The sequence below is a fragment of the Heteronotia binoei genome, chromosome 16 (assembly GCF_032191835.1).
Source record: "Heteronotia binoei isolate CCM8104 ecotype False Entrance Well chromosome 16, APGP_CSIRO_Hbin_v1, whole genome shotgun sequence".
Classification (NCBI taxonomy): Eukaryota; Metazoa; Chordata; class Lepidosauria; order Squamata; family Gekkonidae; genus Heteronotia; species Heteronotia binoei.
The window spans coordinates 39,171,040-39,187,572 of NC_083238.1; positions in this window are offsets into that span (position 1 = coordinate 39,171,040).

Genomic DNA, 16,533 nt, shown 5'->3' on the forward strand with positions numbered 1-16,533 from the left:
AAGGCAGCTTTATATGTTTATATGTTCATAAGACAAAACCTCATCTCATATATTCCACTATCCATGGTTTTGTGTATCTCGTCCCTACCCTTTCCTTAAAGACCTCCATAAGCCCTTCTCTCTTGAGTGGGACAATGAGAAGCGCTCAGCTTCCAAAGAGTTTTTATAGTGAAACTCTGATTTCAGAAAGTGGTGCTGGTGGAGAATGGCAGACATGCAACTCCTCACTTTGATAGCTGAGGTGGCAATCAAAGAGCTGCACAGGCCTCTCATGAGGGCCAACATGGTGTAGTGGTTAAGAATGGCTGACTCTAATCTGGAGAAGTGGGTTTGATCCCCCACTCCTCCACGTGAAGCTTGATGAGTGATACAGGACCAGTCACAGTTCTCTCAGAACTCTCTCAGCCCTACCTACCTCACAAGGTGCCTGTTGGGAGATGAAGGGAAAGGTGATTGTAAGCCACTTCAAGACTCCGTAGGATAGAGAAAAGCAGGTATAAAAGTAAACTCTTCGTCCTCCTCCTCCTCTCCTCTACACAGTGTTCACTAATGCAATGCAAGAGCGGTTTTTTGTTCCCCTCAAGAAGCACAGAAGACATATTAATTCAGGTAACATCATCCTCACTGCTTCAAAGGCCAGCAGGGTTAGCCAGAGACCATTTATCCCATAAGTGACACTTCTGACATCTTGATCCAAAAAGTCTGGGAAGGGCTTGGTGATCTTCAGCCATTCTGTGCTAAAAATAACACCTCTGGATCTCTCGACAATTTAACAAAAATAATAAAATTTTCTACACTGCAAACACTTCATCCACGGCCCAATTATCTGTCCTCAACTGTCAGGTTTCTTTCTAGTAGCACCTCGTGGGAAATCATTCGTTGCAAGCGGTGGTCAATAGTTATGTAATGACCAAATGGAATGGCTGCTAATGGCAATTAAAGGAAAGCAGGTCTGGGAAGAGAGGAATGAAGTGGCAGGGTTCCTTGCTGTCTCTCTTCTGGTGTAGTGATTAAGAGCAGCAGCCTCTAATCCAGACAACTGGGTTTGATTTCCCACTCCTCCACAAGCAGCCAGTTGGGTGACCTTGGGTCAGTCACAGTTCTTTCAGTGTGACTGTTGTGGGGAGAGGAAGGGAAGGCGATTGTAAGCTGCTTAAATATTTCTATCTTGGCTTTCTGGAGGTTTCCGCAGATGGTAAAGAACCATATAGAAGTGATGCAAAGAAAATTTGTCCGACATGACCTAAACTATTAAGAAAAATAGCTGTGAGGCCAGGGCTGGCCTATCCATTGTTTAGGGCCCTCCCAGCCTGGGGGGAGCACTGTTTAGGGCCTTCCCTGCCACCCTCGCCTCCTTGGTGAGGGAAATAGGTGAGCATAGCACAGCTCCTGTGCCTCAGAACGTGCATGCTACCTGGCCACCGTTGTTCAGCCTCCCAGAGCTGCACTTCTGGATGCTTCCAGAAGGACAGGAGAGGGTGATGAGGGTGGTGGGGCAGAACCTCACCTCGGGTGCCAGATGGCCTGAAGCCGGCCCTGTGTGAGGCATTGTAGAACCCTTGATACTCAATACGCCACAACTCAATCTTCTCTTTATCACCAAAGCCCTCTGAAACAGACAGGGAGAGAGATATTGTTACCCTCCCCACCTCTGTCTCTGACCTTCGGGCCTCAAGAAGGTGATACAAAGGGCTCTTGAACCTACATGTAGACAACATGGATGGCTGAACTTCAGGAGAACATGAACAAGACTTCCCTTCCTGTCTGTTCTGCTTCCTGACAGATGAGGCAGAGACAGGGAATTCCATTCCTCCAGGGGTGGGGAATAGTGGTTCTCCAGATGTTTTTGCCTACAACTCCCATCAGCCCCAGCCATTGGCCATGCTGGCTGGGGCTGATGGGAGTTGTAGGCAAAAAAACATCTGGAGAGCCACTGTTCCCCACCCCTGCATGTAACCCCCTAAATTTATTGAATAGCTTTTCTTCCATGTGGGTCTCCAAAGCCATTAGCAGACTACTGCTAGAGGAGACGAGAAGAATAGATTGGATTTATACCCCACCCTTTCATTTGGAATCTCAGAGCAGCTTACTGTCTCCTTCCCTTCCTCTCCCCATAACAAGCACTCTGTGAGGCAGCTGAGGCTGAGAGAGCTCTGAGAGAACTATTATTGAGAGAACAGCTCAAAGAGAACTGTGACTGACCCAAGATCACACCAGCAGCTGTATGTGGAGGAGTGAGGAGTCAAACCCAGTTCTCCAAATTAAAGTCTGCCATTCTTAACCATTACACCAAACTAGCTCTCTCTCAGAGTTGGAGGATAGAGCTGAAAGGAAGTCCACCTCCATCAGCAGTTCCCACTGGCATGGCACAGACTCCAGCTCCAGATTTTTACCGAGTGGTAGAAAGCAAACAGTAATTGAGCTGGCTGCATTTCCCTCAGAGAATCATTCCATAACTGTGGCACCAGCAGCATCCATAGCCAAGGCCTTGAACCTCCAGCTCTGCCGCAGCTACCAACTGATGTGATGGAACAGGGTTTGCAGGGAAGATATGGCAAGGGATTTCTGGAGAAATGAAATTCCACATCATGAAGAAAATGCTTAAATCTCCGTCCACAGGAATTAAATAGGTTGCCAACCGTGCAGTCCTGAGCAGGTCTACTTGGAAGTAAAGCCTGCTGCATTCAATAGGACTCACTCCCAGGCAGGGCTTTTTTTGTAGCAGGAACTCCTTTGCATATTAGGCCACACACCCCTGATGCAGCCAATCCTCCTGGAGCTTACAGTAGGCCCTGTGCTAAGAGCCCTGTAAGCTCTTGAAGGACTGGCTACATCAGGAGTGTGTGGCCTGATATGCAAAGGAGTTCCTGCTCCAAAAAACAGCCCTGCTTCCAGGTAAGTGTGTGCAGAACTGTAGCCTGAAACACTTAACTTTGGCTGGCTTGTGTTTGCTTTCTTTCTCTACATCCCCTTTATAAAAAGTAAAGTGTGATTTAAGAGTTGTTTTAGCCAGAAACTAGAGATGTTGGTTTCTTATTACACATTCCCTAAAGCATCCCAATGGTTTCCCGTGCCTATCTAATCACACTAATTATACAGCCATATGTCGTTCTCATCTTTCTTTTCGTGTTCTAAGGGGATGCCGATTTTCCTCCTCTGGATATGTCATTTGTTTATTGCATTTATCAAGGGGTTTTAACACTGGATGGGCCTTTTAATTGCTTTTTTGAAACACTCAGCAGAAAGTTATTACAAACTGACACAGAGGTCAACAATAATAAATAAAAATGCTATTTGGACGGCAGGTGGGTGTTCTTTATTACCATCATCATTTGCTGCATTTCCCAGGTTTATTATACACTGTAGTCCTTTTCCACACAAGAATGTACAGACCAGTGCACATAGAGTGTAAGGGCAATCTATGGGGAAACAACAGGCTTCCACATGTTGCTGTAATTTATTGATTTGATCCCATGTGTGCTAAAGGAATACTACCAGGGATTTTTTTTTTTTTTTGTAGCAGGAACTCCTTACTGTAAGCTCTTGGAGGTAGAGTTGCCAAGTCCCCTCCATCCTCCAGTGGGGGGACTTTTGCGTAACGTCATTGTGCCGGTGACATCGCACAGTGGCCACTCTAGCCATTTCCAGGAAAACTATGGTTTTTCCAGACGTTCTAGCCATTTGGGAGGAAAAACTCTATGGTACCTATTGTACCATGGAGTTTTCCCTCCCAAATGGCTAGAGCATCTGGGAAAACCATGGAGTTTTCCCAGAAACACCTAGAATGGCTGCCGCACAAATCTGCCAGTGCAATGATATCACTTATGGGTGACGTCATCTTGCCAGTGGCATCGGGGGAGGTCCCCCCACTGGCCCAATGTGGGCTAGCGGGTTGGGAACCTTCCAGGTGGGGGAACCCCTGCCCGGACCACGGGCTTGGCAGCCCTACTTGGAGGACTGGCTACATCAGGGAGGTGTAGCCTAATATGCAAAAGAGTTCCTGCTACAAAAAAAAGCCCTGAATACTATGCACTTTTGTTGGATACTGAACCCTTGGAATCTTGTTCCTGTTGCGAGATTAAAATCACACATACAAGTTCCTCTGCACAGCATACGGTTGGCACACTCAACCTTGATCTGTTATAAATGGATCATAAGTGGTAGTCATGTGATCTCTGTGAACTTTAGTTCTATTACAAGATGCCGAGGATCTCTAACAGAGTTTTCCTTCTCACCAAAAAGGCTTAAATTGTTTGGGGAAGCAATAAAAAAAATGATAAATGCTTGCAATGTCATAGGATCTCAGGAGCATAGAAATAAAATATTAGCTAGCTGATCTTATCTTAAGAGATGCAGCAAAGCACGTATCTTAGATGCAATGTTCCCTCTAAGCTGCAGAGTCTTGTGAGCAAAAATTATACTTTGTGAGCTACTGGCATTAAAGTGGTGCGCTACTACATAAATTTGTGTGCTCTGGGGTCATTCTTCCTGAGCTAAAACAAAAATCTGTGAGCTGGAGGTTAAAAGTCTGTGAGCTAGTCATGCTAACTCAGCTTAGAGGGTAATGGTCAAATGTTTTCATTATCACATGTAGATTTTGCCTTGGTATTTTTTCCTGATCAATCTGTGTTGTTTTTGAAATTTAAAGGCTGTGTGCATCTATTAAAGGCATAGACACTCAAACTTGATGAAAGGGTATTTAACATTTTATACCTTGGTCTGTTTCACTAAGCACGCTGGGCTTCGTGTTTTTATCAGCATTCTAAAGGAGGGGAAAGACATTTTTTTTTAAAAAGGTCTTTTTGCTTTCAAAATGCTAATAAAAGACCTAGCATGCCAGTTTTGATAAGGAAAACTGAACAAGCATTGAAAAGTCAAATCCCTTATCCCCTCACCCTGTGGCTCAGATCTGACTCTGGACACGCACCATTTAACCTTTTAAGCTTGACAAGAACCTGTGATCTTTGTCAAATCTGTTTTGTCTCTTAGGCCAATAATAAAAGAGGATTTATCAGACTCCTGCTGGGATGTTAATGCCACAGATAAATTGAGGGGCATATTAGTCAGGTCAATGGGTCATATATGACCCTGTTATATGGACATTGACTTCTTTCTATGGGATAGTTTCAGGGAACCCAGCAATCCCCTATTCCCATCACTAGAATCTGTTGAAAAATGAACAAGGTGTAATTTTAATACATTTGCACTGGCAAAATGCCAAAGACAGAACATTCCAAAAGCAGATTTTGAGACTATTAATTTAGTGTCAACGTTTCTAAATAACCCCATGAATTATGTGTTTATCTCCAAAATGCTTCGCTTCTGATAGGCCAAAGGCTAAAGTTCCTTAGATGATACAGCTCCAAGTTTCCAGGTCACTGATTATAACAAGCACAACCCTTTAAGCAATAGGTACACTGTGATTAAATCAAAACAGTGGTAACTCTGCAGAGATCTGTAACATCCTAAGATTAAGAGCCTGTCCTATATTTTAACATCCAACGGGGCATGTATATAGAGAGGGACAATTTCTTTTGAATTCCTAGTTCAATCTGGTACTGTGCTAAAAGTATGTTTATGAATATACTTGAATGGTTTTTTGTTACCAGTGTAATAAGTCTAGGCAGAGCTTTTTTTTGTAGAAAAGACCCAGCAAGAACTCATTTGCATATTAGGCCACACCCCCTGACACCAAGCCAGCCGGAATTGCGTTCCTGCTCAAAAAAAAGCCCTGAGTCTAGGGGAAAGAAGGAGGCAAGGTATAGTTCATTTTTACTGGAACTCAGAAGCTAAGCCAGGTCATTGCTTGGGTAGGGGACCACTAGGAAGTCTCTGGTGAGGAAGGCAATGGCAAATCAGCTCTGCTTCTTATTAGCCTTGAAACCCTCTTGCTGGAGTCACCATAACTTGGTTGTGACCTGACAGCATGTAGGTATATACGTAGTAAGTCTGGTTCTAGAAAAAGACCAGTTAGAAAGGCTCTTAATCAGGGATGTCAAATTAATTTATTATGAGGGCCGGATCTGACATAAATGAGACCTTGTAGGGCCGGGCCATGTGTGCCATAAAATGTAATGTCAGGTAGCGGAGACATAAACTTTATAAAGGACTCAGACAAACAGTTTGGTGCAGTGGTTAAGTGTGTGGACTCTTATCTGGGAGAACCGGGTTTGATTCCCCACTCCTCCACTTGCAGCTGCTGGAACAACCTGGGTCAGCCATAGCTCTTGCAAAGTTGTCCTTGAAAGGGCAGCTTCTGGGAGAGCTTTCTCAGCCCCACGTACCTCACAGGGTGTCTGTTGTGAGGGAAGACGATAAAGGAGATTGTAAGCCGCTCTGAGACTCTGATTCAGAGAGAAGGTAGGGTATAAATCTATGGTCTTCTTCAATTAAAGATTTTTTAAAAATTTAAAATAAAACATGCTTAAAAGATTAGCACTCTTGCAATATTTTATTTAACAGTCTCTGATAACTGAAGGAAGCAAGAGAGAGGGACAAGGAAGCAGACTTGCTCATGGGCCTGATAGGAGCTCTCCAGGGGCCTGATTCGGCCCCTGAGCTGCATGTTTGACACCCCTTGCCCTAAAGAAATCCTCTAATCTGTTTGGGGAGGAAAGCAGTCAATAAATAATAATTAAAAAATCCATGTTCTTTTAGATATCAGATATTAATATATTTCATGAACATCAACTACAAGTCCTTCAACTTCATATGTTGCTTCGGGTATAGCAGGCCCCTTGTGCATGATGCTTTGCAGGGCTTTTTTTGTACCAGTAACTCCTTTGCATATTAGGCCACACACCCCTGATGGAGTCAATCCTCCTGGAGCTCACAGTAGGCCCTGTACTAAGAGCCCTGTAAGCTCCTGGAGGATTGGCTACATCAGGGGTGTGTGGCCTAATACGCACAGGAGTTCCTGCTACAAAAAAACCCCAGATGGCTCACATGTTCTGCTACTACTGATTACTATCCTTCATGGGAAACAGAAAACACTAGCGCTAGAAGTCTCATCAAAGAAGCCATTCACCTATGACTGTTCCTAATTTGCGCTCAGGAAATTCTCATAAGCTTGTGAGCTGGTGCCAGATTCAGGTTCCCACACTAAACCATCTTTAAGTATGTAACGAATGTGTTTTCTGCGACCCAAGAATGAGCATGATGTTGGAGCTCACACAATGTTTGGGTATGCACACCTCCCCCCTCCCCCCATCCAAATGGTTATAGTATCAGGAGCCTCATCCCTTGCTCTTTCAAGCACCTATTTTAAATGCACCCCTACCTTTTCGTATTTACATTCACAGTATTTTAATATTCGTTGGGTGGAACCTGCTTAAAAGTGCGATAAATTGATTCTGTGACTTCATATGGGCAGTGTGTATTATATTCTTTGGTTCCCCCAAAGATTAATGGAGTGCAATGAAAAATAAATCCCCAGGGACACATTTCCTGACTTCAAGCACAGCCAAGTACCTTGTCCTTTGTGCAAAACCCTCCTCTATTCTAACAAGCCTTGATCCATAATAGAGTTTAGTGAATCATGTTTTACTGCACATTTACGACACCACATATACTTTTATTTTTGTTGCGCTCGAGCTCCAGAACATAAATTTAATGTTAATTAAGCTTATGGGCATTGAACATTTCTCACAAAACTCTAGAGTGAATTGCTACCACACTTATTGATGGACCACTAAGCTCTCTATTGGGATGACATTTTCCAGGTGAGTGTTAATAAAAAGTGCTGTTTATGAGCCATTTTAGACTCATAAACTTCCCCCATAAGTTTCCTTACATGATTTTTATTATTCCATAACATCACAGTGCTCTTCCTTTTCAAGACATGGTTGGGACACTGTTTTACTCTCTGGCAATTAGAAAGAAAAACAAATAGCTAGAATGGGTGTATTTAGTAGCATAATAAAAGAGCAGCTACCAAGAATCAGGGGGGAAATATATTGGCTCTGAAACTTTAGGTAAGCTAGTGCACTTGCATATAGAACTGTAGCATTCCCAGGACAAGTGGTATATCCCAAGGACTCTGCCATTTAGAATGTACTCTGGAACCAACAAACACCCCATGCTTCACAGAGTTCCCCTAGAGGAGGGGTCCCCACAGGAGTGGAATTCTAGCAGGAGCTCCTTTGCATATTAGGCCACACATCCCAGAGCTTACAGTAGGCCACACATCCAAGAGCTTACAGTAGGCCCTGTACTAAGAATAGGGCTGCCAAGCCCCCAGGTCGGGCGGCAGTTCTTCTGCCCTGGAGGTTCCCAACCCAGTGGCCCACATTGGGCCGGCGGGGGAAAACTCCCCCAACGTCGCTGGCGTGGCACAGGGAGGAGACAGGCCAGCCTACTTAAGACTGCCCCACCCCCCAGGCAGTCAGGGCAAACCAAGTCTCCCTCTCCAGCAGGGGAGGCAAAGAATGGCCCCCATCCTAAGGCGGCTGATTGGCCGCCCGGCTGGGTGGTGCCGAATTGTCGCTAGCGCGATGACGTCACCTATTGTGCCATAGAGTTTTGCCCTCCCAGATTGCTAGAGCATCTGGGGAAACCATAGAGTTTCTGTGGAAACACCTAGAGTGACCATGCGTGACATCACCGGCGCGATGATGTCACTTGCGAGTGATGTCATTGCTGCGCATGCACAAAAGTCCCCCGCTGGAGAATGCAGAGGCCTTGGCAACCCTAACTAAGAGCCCTGTAAGCTCTTGGCTACATTGGGGGGTGGGGGCAAAGGAGCTCCTGCTAGAATTCCACCCCTGCTAGGTCCCCAAAGCGGTGCCACCAAATGTTTGTAGAAAGTGGGCAGGGCCAGGGGGAGTTTTTGTCCAGCAAGGCTTCTAACTGGTTTTTGGAAATTTGATTGTGCAGATTTTTAAAAATGTTGCTTTGGCAGCAGCTGCCGCAACAGCACAACAGGCTTTACTGTGTGACTGAAGGTAAGTTGTGGCATTCATCATGTGGCTGGCAGGCTCCACCTCCTACAAGCAGTCATTTTCCGGCAGCCATTTTGTGGCTGTAGGAGTGCCCACCGTATGGTGCCAGAATGCCAAGAGAGCCTGCAAGCTTGCCCGAGAGCTCTATAGAATGCGCTCAGATGAGACAAATATTGTGCATCTTATTCTAGTAGTGTCGCCAAGTCCAAGTCAAGAAATATCTGGGAACTTTGGAGGTGGACCTAGGAGACTTTGGAGGTGGAGCCAGCAGCAAGGTTGTGACAATCTGGAAGATCCGCTGTCTTCACCTGGGGATTGGCAACCCCATATTCCAGCCATAGGCTTCGATCCAGAGATGCAGAAGCAGACTTAGAGCACCTGCACAAGATCTTGTGAAACACCTACCTCTTCCCTCCCTATATGTTACAGTGCCCATAACCAGGGGTCATTTTGTAGAAAAAGAAATGCTGGAGCTCATTAGCACAACTCATTTGCATAACTCATTTGCATATGCCTCACACTCCTGACATCCACCGGAAGGTGTACTAAATTATATCAGCTCAGCATCGACCTTAAAATGGTTCTTGAATTATAATCATCATCATAAAGCCTTACTCCCATCATACTCCTTAAATTACTTTCTCCTATGTGGTCATAGTGGCATGATGAACATTAGAAAGTTTGTCAAATCTTAAGAGCTCAGCAAATTCTCACAGGAGGTTTGAACAATGGAGCCCAGAAGCAATTTTTGTTTTTGAGTGGGGTAAGAAAAAAAGAGATTTAGAAGTTCCAGAGCTCCACTCCTGTGAGCTTCTGCCCAAAATGAGGCCTGCCCATAACTTAGTTGAACAAGAGCTTGTGCAAGTAGAAATGCAAGTAAGGACACAAAAAATATGACTTAACGCAAATGGCTACCTTACTTCCCACCCCACCCCTGTTTCTGCTTATGCAAGGGCTTCAACGCAAGGGGAAATTTTGAGGTGGATCTAACCTATTAAATGCTAACTACAAGGTCATGCAGTTTCAAATTTGCCTTCAAGCTATGTGGGGAAAGAAGAATGGGTTTAACTCCTCAGCCAACCATTGCTTGGTTTTCCCAGTTCAGGACTGGATGTTCAGCTTTGGGATTAGCATTTTAAAGGGGGAAACTAAGTTTTTAAACATTTGCCTTTAAAATGCTAATAGCAGAGCAGGAAATCTGAATAACAAAAGTGAACAGAGGTTGAAAGGTTAACCTGTCATCACAGGAAGAGCAGACTGGGCCATCTTTGCTGGTGAATTACTATTCATAAGAACATAAGAGAAGCCATGTTGGATCAGGCCAATGGCCCATCCACTCCAACACTCTGTGTCACACAGTGGCCAAAAAACTCAAGTGCCTTCTTCTGATGACTTATAAAGCTAAGACTGTGTGAGTTAGGTCACATATAGACTGCAGGAACCACTTGATAGCTACATTACATGCCCTTCAATTTCATACAGGTTTATACCAGGCCTCTTTGGGTCTTGATTGACCCAGTATGATTTGCAGTCCTGTCAGCCTTATATTTCATCCTGTCAGACCCATTCCATCTTGTTAAATTCACAAGTTCCTATAAGTCACAAGACAGAACCACACTTTCTATCCATCTTTACACTTCTGATGAAACAGATGGTCATCAGCGATGGCTCCTTCTGTCCCTTCACCTTCCTTTCACCTGTCTTGCTGCTGCCTGCCCACAATAGCTTTTCTTATGGCATGCCTGCTCCATCCATCCATACCTATCCCCCCCCACCCCGCCATGTATCTCACTGCCCATCACCCCAGCACTTCCCACCATCCTACTTCCCAGGAGGTACTGCAGATAATCCACCACAGGTCTCCAGCTTGATTGTCCAGCCATGATTGTCATTTGCTTCTTCTGAGAGGCTGAACTGGGGCTTACAGACGTTCACTCTACCATAAACCAACATGTCCTTATGGTACCAAAGTCCAATGAAATTTGGCACTGTCTTCTTCTTCTTCATTCACCAATTGGGCCATCTTGGAAATCATGGAGGAACAGAACATGCCATCCAGCCTGAATTATTTAATTTATGTAAATTTATGACATTTATATAACATTTTTCTTTTTGAAGGCTCAGACAGAGCCTTTTTTTTAAAACTTGCCAGTTTAATTTCCATAGGAACATGTCTAACAAACATGCTCATGATTTAAAAAAAATATCCCCCATTACTGACAACCTTTCGAAAATTATCCTAAAACTATAAGCTATAATTTGCAATAAAAACTCTGTTTTATGGTTGCTTTTACTTACTGAAGAAAAGCAAATACATTGTTGGGCCAATGGGCAAAGTTCTCTTGGCCTGAGAGGCGTGCCTCATGGAAATTGATATTTCGGATTACTATTTATTATTCTGTGGAAGTGCTGTGCTGTTTCACATTGTGTAGGAGTGTTCTGTCAATTCAGTGAACAGAACAAGTACGTAATATCCCTGAGAGACCAAATTCATCTCATCGTTTTGGAGATGTCAGTAATGAATAATGTCTTCCTTAAAAAAAAAAATCTTAAAGGACTTGTCAAAGTAAAAAAGTGACACAGAGAATGCCATTAAATTCTAATGATAACCTGAAGAGATAACTTTAAAATAACCCTGTAGACCAGGGGTGGCCAACGGTAGCTCTCCAGATGTTTTTTGCCTACAACTCCCATCAGCCCCAGCCATTGGCCATGCTGACTGGGCCTGATGGGAGTTGTAGGCAAAAAAAACATTTGGAGAGCTAACATTGGCCACCCCTGCCTTAGACCTTTGTTTTTAACCACAGAAAATGAAGGCATTATTCAGCTGATCCAGGTTTCAAGCAGCAGACTTCCATGAGGAATTCACTTCTCTCACTTCAGACCACTCATTTCTTTTCACAAATAGGTTTTAGTCTGAGTTGCCACCTGCAGGCCACTAACAGAATTGTAGCTTAATGGCCTGTAGGCAGACTTTAAAAAAAAAAATCAGAATACCCTTCTTAATTTAGCCAAAATGGCAGCAGAGAACATTCTTTTGAGACTCTCTGCTTAAAGGAATAGACAGGCTCTCCGTTCTTCTCTGTGACACTTTAATAAGTGTGAGCCAAGTAAGCAATTTTTGTGAACATTTCGGTTGAACGTGACATTATGATGGAAGAGGAGGAGGAGGAGATTGGATTTATACTCCACTTGGGGTCTCAGAACACCTTCGGGCAGGCAAAACAGGTTGTGGGGCTGCTGTGCCTCGCTCCAAGTGAGCACACACTGGTGTGCGGTCGGCTTCCCGGGTCTGCAACCTGATAAGCTGAGAGCAGCAGGGTAGGTGGAAGGGGTGCCCAGCATCACCCTGTAGGCGAGCAGGCACTCCAGGCGGCCGCCTACCTTGCCTACTCCCACCTGCCGACCATGGTGGCCTAATATGCAAAGGAGTTCTTGCTACAAAAAAAGCCCTTGTTATTGGCATTATAATGCTTCACAATCGAAGCCTTTCCTCTTCTGTGGTCAGTGACAAAATTAATGGCTGCAATCAGGCCTCATTTTGGGCAAGAGTTCATAGGTGCAGAACTCCAGAGCCCCTACATTTGATTGTGTTCTTTCTTTCTTACCCTTCCCCCCATACTTGTTTCTGGGCTCCATTGTTCAAACCCCCTGTGGGAATTTTGCTGAACTCTTAAGATAGGACAAACTTTCTAATATTTCCCCCTGCACAAAAAATGGAAAAAACAACCAAAATTTATAAAGCAGACAGATGGTTAATCTTCCTCATGCCAGTATGGCGACATAGGAGAAAGTAATTTTAAAAGTATGATGGGAGTAAGATTTTATGATGACAATTATAATTCAAGAAGCATTTTATGATAGATGCTGAGCTGATATAGTTTAGTACACCTTCTGGTGATGTCAGGGGTGTGTGGCATATGCAGATGAGTTGTGTTAGTGAGCTCTGGCACCTCTTTTTCTATGACATGACCTCTGACTGCAATGGTAATATCACCAGGGGATGTGAATTCTAAAAGGAGGGGCAACGACCAGAGAAATGTCTTTGTGGCCCCTATTACATTTAGTTGATCACATTACAGAGTGCTGCCACTCAGTAGGAAGATCATAAAGTTCCTCATCAAAGGCTCCTTAGTAAGCTCGAGAGTCACAGAGTAAAAGGACAGGTCCTCTTGTGGATCAAAAACTGACTAATTAATAGGAAGCAGAGAGTGAGTATAAATGGGCAGTCTTTGCAGTGGAGGATGGTAAGCAGTGGGGTGCCGCAGGGCTCAGTACTGGGTCCCATGCTCTTTAACTTGTTCATAAATGATTTGGAGTTGGGAGTGAGCAGTGAAGTGGCCAAGTTTGCAGATGACACTAAATTGTTCAGGGTGGTGAGAACCAGAGAGGATTGTGAGGCACTCCAAAGGGATCTGTTGAGGCTGGGTGAGTGGGCATCAACGTGGCAGATGAGGTTCAATGTGGCCAAGTGCAAAGTAATGCACATTGGAGCCAAGAATCCCAGCTACAAATACAAGTTGATGAGGTGTGAACTGGCAGAGACTGACCAAGAGAGAGATCTTGGGGTCATGGTAGATAACTCACTGAAAATGTCAAGACAGTGTGCGATTGCAATAAAAAAGGCCAACGCCATGCTGGGAATTATTAGGAACGAAGGCAGATTTCAATGAAAGGTTACATATTTTTGTCAGAAGATCCACAAGTTCAACTTTGAGATCTTTCAGAACTCTTGGATGTATGCCATCCAGACCTGGTGACTTATTAGTTTTTAATTCGTCTATCAGTTGTAGGACCTCCTCTCTTGTCACCTCAATCTGACTCAGGTCTTTCAATACCCCTTCCAATATAAGTGGTTCTGGAGCAGGCAAACACTTCTCATCTTCCACAGTGAAGACGGAGGCAAAAAATGCATTCAGCTTCTCAGCCATTTCCCTATCCTCCTTGAGTAATCCTTTGACCCCTTGGTCATCCAAGGACCCCACTGCCTCCCTGGCTGGTTTCCTGCTTCTAATATATTTGAAGAAATTTTTATTGTTGGTCTTTATGTTTTTTGCAATATGCTCCTCATAGTCCCTTTTTGCCTGCCTGATCACAGCTTGCATTTGATTTGCCACATCTTGTGTTCCCTTTTATTAATCTCATTTGGACTAGCTTTCCACCACTTAGTATAAATCGATGGTGTGGTCTCATTTGGAATACTGTGTGCAATTCTGGTCACCGCACCTCAAAAAGGATATTATAGCATTGGAAAAAGTCCAGAAAAGGGCAACTAGAATGATTAAAGGGTTGGAACACTTTCCCTATGAAGAAAGGTTAAAACACTTGGGACTCTTCAGCTTGGAGAAACGTCAACTGCAGGGTGACATGATAGAGGTTTACAAGATTATGCATGGCATGGAGAAAGTAGAGAAAGAGATACTTTTCTCCCTTTCTCACAATACAAAAACTCGTGGGCATTCGATGAAATTGCTGAGCAGTCAGATTAAAATGGATAAAAGGAAGTACTTCACCCAAAGAGTGATTAATATGTGGAATTCACTGCCACAGGAGGTGGCGGCGGCTACAAGAATAGCCAGCTTCAAGAGGGGGTTAGATAAAAATATGGAGCAGAGGTCCATCAGTGGCTATTAGCTACAGTGTGTATATATATGTGTGCATATACATACACACACACACACATACATATAGACACACATAGTCCTGAGAATCAGAGGCATTGGCAGGAAAAAGCCCCATTTTGAGTACTCTCCCCATGTAGTTCCCTGACCCCAGGGCTCTTTTTGTAGAAAAAAACCAGCAAGAACTTATTAGCATATAGGCCACACACCCTCAGAGACCCCATGGCGCGGAGTGGTAAAGCAGCAGTACTGTGATCTGAACTCTCTGCTCATGACCTAAGTTCTATCCAAGCGAAAGCTGGTTCAGGTAGCCGGCCCAAGGTTGACTCAGCCTTCCATCCTTCCGAGGTTGGTAAAATGAGTACCCAGCTTGCTGGGGGCAAAGTGTAAAAGACTGGAGAAGGTAATGGCAAACCACCCCGTAAAAAGTCTGCCGTGAAAAGGAATGTCACCCCAGAGTCGGAAACGACTGGTGCTTGCACAGGGGACCCTTCCTTTCCACATACCCTTTGACACCAAGCCAGCCAGAACTGCGTTTCTGTGTGTTCCTGCTAAAAAAACAAAGACCCTGCCTGTCCCTAACATTGGCAGTGCAGATTAGTAGGGTTGCAAGGTACCCCTTAGCACCAGTGGAGGGTTAGGGTGACTTACTGACAGAGGGAGAGAGGTGTAGGCCACCACCGCCAGCAACATGACTTCCAGAAGTGAAACAACCCACCAAGTCCCTGCAAACGGTGGGGTGTTGGTACTTCACTGCACAGGAAATGATGTCATTGCATTGCTGGCACAGCAAGCAAGAACTTTGTGGTACAAGCCATTTTTACCACAGAGTGTTGCCCAAATATCAAAGCATTGCCATGTTGCCAGCAACATGATGATGCCACTTCCAGCGCTTGCTGGAAATGACATTGCCAAGAGACCAAATGATTGGCTCACATCTGATCATCACCTTCAAACACGATAAGGTTTCCCAGGGGTGGAATTCTAGCAGGAGCTCCTTTGCATATTAGGCCACATCCCACAATGTAGCCAATCCTCCAAGAGCTTACAAGGCTCTTTTTTTGTAAGCTCTTGGAGGATTGGCTACATCGGGGTGGGGGGGTAGCCTAATATGCAAAGGAGCTCCTGCTAGAATTCCACCTCTGAGTTTCCCCTCATCCCCCTCAGTAGCCCTAAACAGTGACAGCACATAAATAGCAAAGAAGGCTTTTACACAGGACTGCCATTTTCAGGGGCAGTTCCATGCCCAGTGCAGACTTATTTGCTGCCGTTAGGTATGTAATTCTTAGACAATTCTTTTGTTGTTGGTTTGTGGGAATTTAACCTTAATTAAGAAGATCCAACACGAGATGCACTACTGCACGTTTATCATTAGAGGGTTTTCTGCCAGTGAAAAGGGGAGACAGAACTTACTTTGCATGGTTATATTATATCCTTGATAAAAGACTCTGATCCTGCAGCCTTCTCTGGCTTATGCATCTCGTTTCCTTGTCCCACGGCCCGGGCCTGTGTCTGTGTGCTCCTTATGTCTCAAATGGCCTTTTTGACCTCATTGAGTAGTATGTATATTTGGTAATTGATCCCTTCCCTTGTGTCTTAGAATTCCTCGTGATTATGATTTCCATCTCCGGTGAGGGATACCAACATATGTCTACCGGCTACATGTCATAATTAGCACACTTCATTAGCCCGAGGTTGCTAATTCCCCCAGTCGATCACTTCCCAACGTAACTCTTCAAAACCAACAGTAAGGATTTAGGAGCGGAGGTTGTATTCTCAGCGACAGATGGTCAGATTGGCTAATGAGCTAATGGACCGAGTCTCTCATCGATCTGACCTCTGTCGCTTCCTAATGGGTGACTAATCCTCTTTGGAAGCAACAAAATATAATAGGCTAAGTAGTTACATGCTAGGTGAAGAGGGTGGTTGACATATTTCTTTGTTGTTTGTTAAAGCTTAAGGGATCGTTCTTG